The sequence below is a fragment of the Narcine bancroftii genome, unplaced genomic scaffold, assembly GCF_036971445.1.
Source record: "Narcine bancroftii isolate sNarBan1 unplaced genomic scaffold, sNarBan1.hap1 Scaffold_158, whole genome shotgun sequence".
Taxonomy (NCBI): Eukaryota; Metazoa; Chordata; class Chondrichthyes; order Torpediniformes; family Narcinidae; genus Narcine; species Narcine bancroftii.
The window spans coordinates 9,173,254-9,181,921 of NW_027211893.1; positions in this window are offsets into that span (position 1 = coordinate 9,173,254).

Consider the following 8,668-nt stretch of genomic DNA (forward strand, 5'->3'; position numbering starts at 1 on the left):
GATATGGGGAATCAGAGGCGGGGAATCAGAGGCGGGGAAACAGATGCGGGGAATCAGATATGGGGAATCAGAGGTGGCGAATCAAATGCGGTGAATCAGAGATGCGGAATCAGAGGCCGGGAATCAGAGGCAGGGAATCAAACACGGGGAATCAGAGGCGGGGAATCAGAGCTGGGGAATCAGAACCGGAATCAGAGTTGGGGAATCAGAGGCGGGGAAGCAGAGGCAGGGAATCAGACGCGGGGATTCAGAGGCGGGGAATCATAGTTGGGAATCAGAGGCGGATAATCAGATATGGGGAAACAGAGGCGGGGAATCAGGGGCGGGGAAACAGAGGCGGGGAATCAGATATGGGGAATCGGATGCGGGGAATCAGAGGCGGGGAATCAGAGCTGTGGAATCAGAGGCGGGGAATCAGAGTTGGGGCATCAGAGGTGGGGAATTAGATATGGGGAAACAGAGGCGGGGAATCAGAGGCGTGGAAACAGAGGCGGGGAATCAGATATGGGGAATCAGACGTGGGGAATCAGAGGCAGGGAATCAGAATCAGAAGCGGGGAGCCAGAGGCCGGGAATCAGAGGCCTGGAATCAGATGCTGGGAATAAGAGGCCGGGAATCAGAGGTGGGGAATCAGAGTCCGGGAATCAGAGATGGGGAGTCAGAGGCGGGGAATGAGATATGGAGAATCAGAGGCGGGGAATCAGAGGCGGGGAAACAGAGGTGGGGAATCAGATATGGGGAATCAGAGGTGGCGAATCAAAGGCGGTGAATCAGAGATGGGGAATCAGAGGCGGGGAATCAGAGGCAGGGAATCAAACACGGGGAATCAGAGGCGGGGAATCAGAGCTGGGGAATCAGAGGCTGGGAATCAAAGTTGGGGAACCAGAGTCAGAGAATCAGATATGCGGAATCGGAGATGGGGAATCAGAGGCAGGGAATCAGAGGCGGGGAATCAGAGTCCGGGAATCAGATATGGGGAAACAGAGGCGGGGAATCAGAGGCGGGGAAACAGAGGCTGCGAATCAGATATGGGGAATCAGAGGTGGGGAATCAGAGGTTGTGAATCAGAGGCAGGGAATCAGAGCTGGGGAATCAGAGGCGGGGAATCAGAGTTGGGGAATCAGAGGCGGGGAATCAGAGCTTGGGAATCAGAGGTGGGGATCAGAGTCAGGGAATCAGAGGCAGGGAATCAGATGTGCGGAATCCGAGATGGGGAATCAGAGGTGGGGAATCAGAGGCTGTGAATCAGAGATGGGGAATCAGAGTCGGGGAATCAGAGGCAGGAAATCAGACACGGGGATTCAGAGGCTGGGAATCAGACGGGGCGAATCAAAGGCGGGGAATCAGAGCTGGGGAATCAGAGGCAGGGAATCAGAGTTGGGGATTCAGAGGCGGGGAATCAGATATGGGGAAACAGAGGCGGGGAATCAGAGGCGGGCAAACAGAGGCGGGGAATTAGATATGGGGAATCAGAGGTTGGGAATCAGAGGTGGTGAATCAGAGATGGGGAATCACAGGCGGGGAATCAGAGGCAGGGAATAGAACGCGGGGAATCAGAGGCAGGGAATCAGAGTTGGGGCATCAGAGGTTGGGAATTAGATATGGGGAAACAGAGGCGGGGAATCAGAGGCGGGGAAACAGAGGCGGGAAATCAGATATGGGGAATCAGAGGTGGGGAATCAGAGGCAGGGAATCAGATGTGCGGAATCAGAGATGGGGAATCAGAGGCAGCGAATCAGAATCAGAAGCGGGGAATCAGAGGCCGGGAATCAGAGGCCGGGAATCAGATGCTGGGAATAAGAGGCCGGGAATCAGAGGTGGGGAATCTGAGTCCGGGAATCAGAGATGGGGATTCAGAGGCGGAAAATGAGATATGTAGAATCAGAGGCGGGGAATCAGAGGCGGGGAAACAGAGGTGGGGAATCAGATATGTGGAATCAGAGGTGGCGAATCAAAGGCAGTGAATCAGAGATGGGGAATCAGAGGCGGGGAATCAGAGGCAGGGAATCAAACACGGGAAATCAGGGGCGGGGAATCAGAGCTGGGGAATCAGAGGCGGGGAATCAGAGTTGGGGAATCAGAGGCAGGGAATCAGATATGGGGAAACAAGGGCAGGGAATCAGAGGCGGGGAAACAGAGGCGGGGAATCAGATATGGGGAATCAGAGGTGTGGAATCAGAGGTTGGGAATCAGAGGCAGGGAATCAGAGGCGGCGAAACAGAGGCGGGGAATCAGATATGGGGAATCAGAGGTGGCGAATCAAAGGCGGTGTAACAGAGATGGGGCATCAGGGCAGGGAATCAGAGGCAGGGAATCAAACACGGGGAATCAGAGCTGGGGAATCAGAGGCGGGGAATTAGAGTTGGGGAATCAGAGGAGGGGAATCAGAGGCGGGGCAACAGAGGCGGGGAATCAGATATGGGGAATCAGAGGTGGGGAATCAGAGGTTCGGAATCAGAGGCAGGGAATCAGAGGCGGGGAATCAGAGGCAGGGAATCAGATGTGCGGAATCGGAGATGGTGAATCAGATGTAGGGAATCAGAGGTGGGGAATCAGAGGCGGGGAATAAGAGGCCGGGAATCAGATATGGGGAAACAGAGGTGGGGAATCAGAGGCGGGGTAACAGAGGCGGGGAATCAGATATGGGGAATCAGAGGTGGGGAATCAGAGGTTGGGAATCAGAGGCAGCGAATCAGAGGCTTGGAATCAGATGCAGGGAATCAGATGCGGGGAATCAGAGGCGGGGAATCAGAGCTGGGGAATCAGAGGTGGGGAATCAGAGTTGGGGAATCAGAGGCGGGGACTTAGATATTGGGAAACAGAGGCGGGAAATCAGAGGCGGGGAAACAGAGGCGGGGAATCAGATATGGGGAATCAGAGGTGGGGAATCAGAGGCAGGGAATCAGATGTGCGGAATCAGAGATGGGGAATCAGAGGCAGGGAATCAGAATCAGAAGCAGGGAATCAGAGGCCGGGAATCAGAGGCCGGAATCAGATGCCGGGAATAAGAGGCCGGGAATCAGAGGTGGGGAATCAGAGTCCGTGAATCAGAGATGGGGATTCAGAGGCGGGGAATGAGATATGGGGAATCAGAGGCGGGGAATCAGAGGCGGGGAAACAGATGCGGGGAATCAGATATGGGGAATCAGAGGTGGCGAATCAAAGGCGGTGAATCAGAGATGCGGAATCAGAGGCCGGGAATCAGAGGCAGGGAATCAAACACGGGGAATCAGAGGCGGGGAATCAGAGCTGGGGAATCAGAGGCGGGGAATCAGAGTTGGGGAATCAGAGGCGGGGAAGCAGAGGCAGGGAATCAGACGCGGGGATTCAGAGGCGGGGAATCATAGTTGGGAATCAGAGGCGGATAATCAGATATGGGGAAACAGAGGCGGGGAATCAGATATGGGGAATCGGATGCGGGGAATCAGAGGCGGGGAATCAGAGCTGTGGAATCAGAGGCGGGGAATCAGAGTTGGGGCATCAGAGGTGGGGAATTAGATATGGGGAAACAGAGGCGGGGAATCAGAGGCATGGAAACAGAGGCGGGGTATCAGATATGGGGAATCAGACGTGGGGAATCAGAGGCAGGGAATCAGAATCAGAAGCGGGGAGCCAGAGGCCGGGAATCAGAGGCCTGGAATCAGATGCTGGGAATAAGAGGCCGGGAATCAGAGGTGGGGAATCAGAGTCCGGGAATCAGAGATGGGGAGTCAGAGGCGGGGAATGAGATATGGAGAATCAGAGGCGGGGAATCAGAGGCGGGGAAACAGAGGTGGGGAATCAGATATGGGGAATCAGAGGTGGCGAATCAAAGGCGGTGAATCAGAGATGGGGAATCAGAGGCGGGGAATCAGAGGCAGGGAATCAAACACGGGGAATCAGAGGCGGGGAATCAGAGCTGGGGAATCAGAGGCTGGGAATCAAAGTTGGGGAACCAGAGTCAGGGAATCAGATATGCGGAATCGGAGATGGGGAATCAGAGGCAGGGAATCAGAGGCGGGGAATCAGAGTCCGGGAATCAGATATGGGGAAACAGAGGCGGGGAATCAGAGGCGGGGAAACAGAGGCTGCGAATCAGATATGGGGAATCAGAGGTGGGGAATCAGAGGTTGTGAATCAGAGGCTGGGAATCAGAGGCTTGGAATCAGATGCAGGGAATCAGATGCAGGGAATCAGAGGCGGGGAATCAGAGCTGTGGAATCAGAGGTGGGGAATCAGAGTTGGGGAATCAGAGGCGGGGACTTAGATATTGGGAAACAGAGGCGGGGAATCAGAGGCGGGGAAACAGAGGCGGGGAATCAGATATGGGGAATCAGAGATGGGGAATCAGAGGCAGGGAATCAGATGTTCGGAATCAGAGATGGGGAATCAAAGGCAGGGAATCAGAATCAGAAGCAGGGAATCAGAGGCCGGGAATCAGAGGCCGGAATCAGATGCCGGGAATAAGAGGCTGGGAATCAGAGGTGGGGAATCAGAGTCCGGGAATCAGAGATGGGGAATCAGAGGCGGGGAATGAGATATGGGGAATCAGAGGCGGGGAATCAGAGGCGGGGAAACAGAGGCGAGGATTCAGATATGGGGAATCAGAGGTGGCGAATCAAAGGCGGTGAATCAGAGATGGGGAATCAGAGGCGGGGAATCAGAGGCAGGGAATCAAACACGGGGAATCAGAGGCGGGGAATCAGAGCTGGGGAATCAGAGGCGGGGAATCAGAGTTGGGGAATCAGAGGCGGGGAATCAGAGCTTGGGAATCAGAGGTGGGGATCAGAGTCAGGGAATCAGAGGCAGGGAATCAGATGTGCGGAATCCGAGATGGGGAATCAGAGGTGGGGAATCAGAGGCTGTGAATCAGAGATGGGGAATCAGAGGCGGGGAATCAGAGGCAGGAAATCAGACACGGGGATTCAGAGGCTGGGAATCAGACGGGGGGAATCAAAGGCCGGGAATCAGAGGTGGGGAATCAGAGTCCGGGAATCAGAGATGGGGATTCAGAGGCGGAAAATGAGATATGTAGAATCAGAGGCGGGGAATCAGAGGCGGGGAAACAGAGGTGGGGAATCAGATATGTGGAATCAGAGGTGGCGAATCAAAGGCAGTGAATCAGAGATGGGGAATCAGAGGCGGGGAATCAGAGGCAGGGAATCAAACACGGGAAATCAGGGGCGGGGAATCAGAGCTGGGGAATCAGAGGCGGGGAATCAGAGTTGGGGAATCAGAGGCAGGGAATCAGATATGGGGAAACAAGGGCAGGGAATCAGAGGCGGGGAAACAGAGGCGGGGAATCAGATATGGGGAATCAGAGGTGTGGAATCAGAGGTTGGGAATCAGAGGCAGGGAATCAGAGGCGGCGAAACAGAGGCGGGGAATCAGATATGGGGAATCAGAGGTGGCGAATCAAAGGCGGTGTAACAGAGATGGGGAATCAGGGCAGGGAATCAGAGGCAGGGAATCAAACACGGGGAATCAGAGCTGGGGAATCAGAGGCGGGGAATTAGAGTTGGGGAATCAGAGGAGGGGAATCAGAGGCGGGGCAACAGAGGCGGGGAATCAGATATGGGGAATCAGAGGTGGGGAATCAGAGGCAGGGAATCAGATGTGCGGAATCGGAGATGGGGAATCAGAAGTAGGGAATCAGAGGTGGGGAATCAGAGGCGGGGAATAAGAGGCCGGGAATCAGATATGGGGAAACAGAGGTGGGGAATCAGAGGCGGGGTAACAGAGGCGGGGAATCAGATATGGGGAATCAGAGGTGGGGAATCAGAGGTTGGGAATCAGAGGCAGCGAATCAGAGGCTTGGAATCAGATGCAGGAAATCAGATGCGGGGAATCAGAGGCGGGGAATCAGAGCTGGGGAATCAGAGGTGGGGAATCAGAGTTGGGGAATCAGAGGCGGGGACTTAGATATTGGGAAACAGAGGCGGGAAATCAGAGGCGGGGAAACAGAGGCGGGGAATCAGATATGGGGAATCAGAGGTGGGGAATCAGAGGCAGGGAATCAGATGTGCGGAATCAGAGATGGGGAATCAGAGGCAGGGAATCAGAATCAGAAGCAGGGAATCAGAGGCCGGGAATCAGAGGCCGGAATCAGATGCCGGGAATAAGAGGCCGGGAATCAGAGGTGGGGAATCAGAGTCCGGGAATCAGAGATGGGGATTCAGAGGCGGGGAATGAGATATGGGGAATCAGAGGCGGGGAATCAGAGGCGGGGAAACAGATGCGGGGAATCAGATATGGGGAATCAGAGGTGGCGAATCAAAGGCGGTGAATCAGAGATGCGGAATCAGAGGCCGGGAATCAGAGGCAGGGAATCAAACACGGGGAATCAGAGGCGGGGAATCAGAGCTGGGGAATCAGAGGCGGGGAATCAGAGTTGGGGAATCAGAGGCGGGGAAGCAGAGGCAGGGAATCAGACGCGGGGATTCAGAGGCGGGGAATCATAGTTGGGAATCAGAGGCGGATAATCAGATATGGGGAAACAGAGGTGGGGAATCAGGGGCGGGGAAACAGAGGCGGGGAATCAGATATGGGGAATCGGATGCGGGGAAACAGAGGCGGGGAATCAGAGCTGTGGAATCAGAGGCGGGGAATCAGAGTTGGGGCATCAGAGGTGGGGAATTAGATATGGGGAAACAGAGGCGGGGAATCAGAGGCGTGGAAACAGAGGCGGGGAATCAGATATGGGGAATCAGACGTGGGGAATCAGAGGCAGGGAATCAGAATCAGAAGCGGGGAGCCAGAGGCCGGGAATCAGAGGCCTGGAATCAGATGCTGGGAATAAGAGGCCGGGAATCAGAGGTGGGGAATCAGAGTCCGGGAATCAGAGATGGGGAGTCAGAGGCGGGGAATGAGATATGGAGAATCAGAGGCGGGGAATCAGAGGTGGGGAAACAGAAGTGGGGAATCAGATATGGGGAATCAGAGGTGGCGAATCAAAGGCGGTGAATCAGAGATGGGGAATCAGAGGCGGGGAATCAGAGGCAGGGAATCAAACACGGGGAATCAGAGGCGGGGAATCAGAGCTGGGGAATCAGAGGCTGGGAATCAAAGTTGGGGAATCAGAGTCAGGGAATCAGATATGGGGAAACAGGGGCGGGGAATCAGAGGCGGGGAAACAGAGGCGGGGAATCAGATATGGGGAATCAGAGGCGGGGAATTAGAGTTGGGGAATCAGAGGCGGGGAATTAGTGGTGGGGAAACAGAGGCGGGGAATCAAACACGGGGAATCAGAGGTGGGGAATCAGAGGTTGGAAATTAGAGGCAGGGAATCAGCGGCGGGGAATCAGAGGCGGGGAATCAGAGGCAGGGAATCAGATGTGCGGAATCGGTGAAGGGGAATCAGAGGCAGGGAATCAGAGGCGGGGAATCAGAGGCCGGGAATCAGATATGGGGAAACAGAGGCGGGGAATCAGAGGCGGGGAAACAGAGGCTGGGAATCAGATATGGGGAATCAGAGGTGGGGAATCAGAGGTTGGGAATCAGAGGCAGGGGATCAGAGGCTTGGAATCAGATGCAGGGAATCAGATGCGGGGAATCAGAGGCGGGGAATCAGAGCTGGGGAATCAGAGTCTGGGAATCAAAGTTGGGGAATCAGAGGCAGGGAATCAGATATGGGGAAACAGGGTCGGGGAATCAGAGGCGGGGAAACAGAGGCGGGGAATCAAATATGGGGAATCAGAGGCGGGGAATTAGAGTTGGGGAATCAGAGGCGGGGAATCAGAGGCGGGGAAACAGAGGCGGGGAATCAAACACGGGGAATCAGAGGTGGGGAATCAGAGGTTGGGAATCAGAGGCAGGGAATCAGAGGCGGGGAATCAGAGGCGGGGAATGAGAGGCAGGGAATCAGATGTGCGGAATCGGAGATGGGGAATCAGAGGCAGGGAATCAGAGGCGGGGAATCAGAGGCGGGGAATCAGAGGCCGGGAATCAGATATGGGGAAACAGAAGCGGGGAATCAGTGGCGGGGAAACAGAGGCTGGGAATCAGGTATGGGGAATCAGATGTGGGGAATCAGAGGCGGGGAATCAGAGCTGGGGAATCAGAGGTGGGGAATCAAAGTTGGGGAATCAGAGGCGGGGACTTAGATATGGGGAAACAGAGGCAGGGAATCAGAGATGGGGAAACAGAGGCGGGGATTCAGATATGGGGAATCAGAGGTGGGGAATCAGAGGCAGGGAATTAGATGTGCGGAATCAGAAATGGGGAATCAGAGGCAGGGAATCAGAATCAGAAGCAGGGAATCAGAGGCCGGGAATCAGAGGCCGGAATCAGATGCCGGGAATAAGAGGTCGGGAATCAGAGGTGGGGAATAAGAGTCCGGGAATCAGAGATGGGGAATCAGAGGCGGGGAATGAGATATGGGGAATCAGAGGCGGGGAATCAGAGGCGGGGAAACAGTGGCGAGGAATCAGATATGGGGAATCAGAGGTGGCGAATCAAAGGCGGTGAATCAGAGATGGGGAATCAGAGCTGGGGAATCAGAGGCAGGGGATCAAACACGGGGAATCAGAGGCGGGGAATCAGAGCTGGGGAATCAGAGGCGGGGAATCAGAGTTGGGGAATCAGAGGCGGGGAATCAGAGCTGGGGAATCAGAGGTGGGGAATCAGAGTCGGGGAATCAGAGGCAGGGAATCGGATGTGCGGAATCAGAGATGGGGAATCAGAGGTGGGG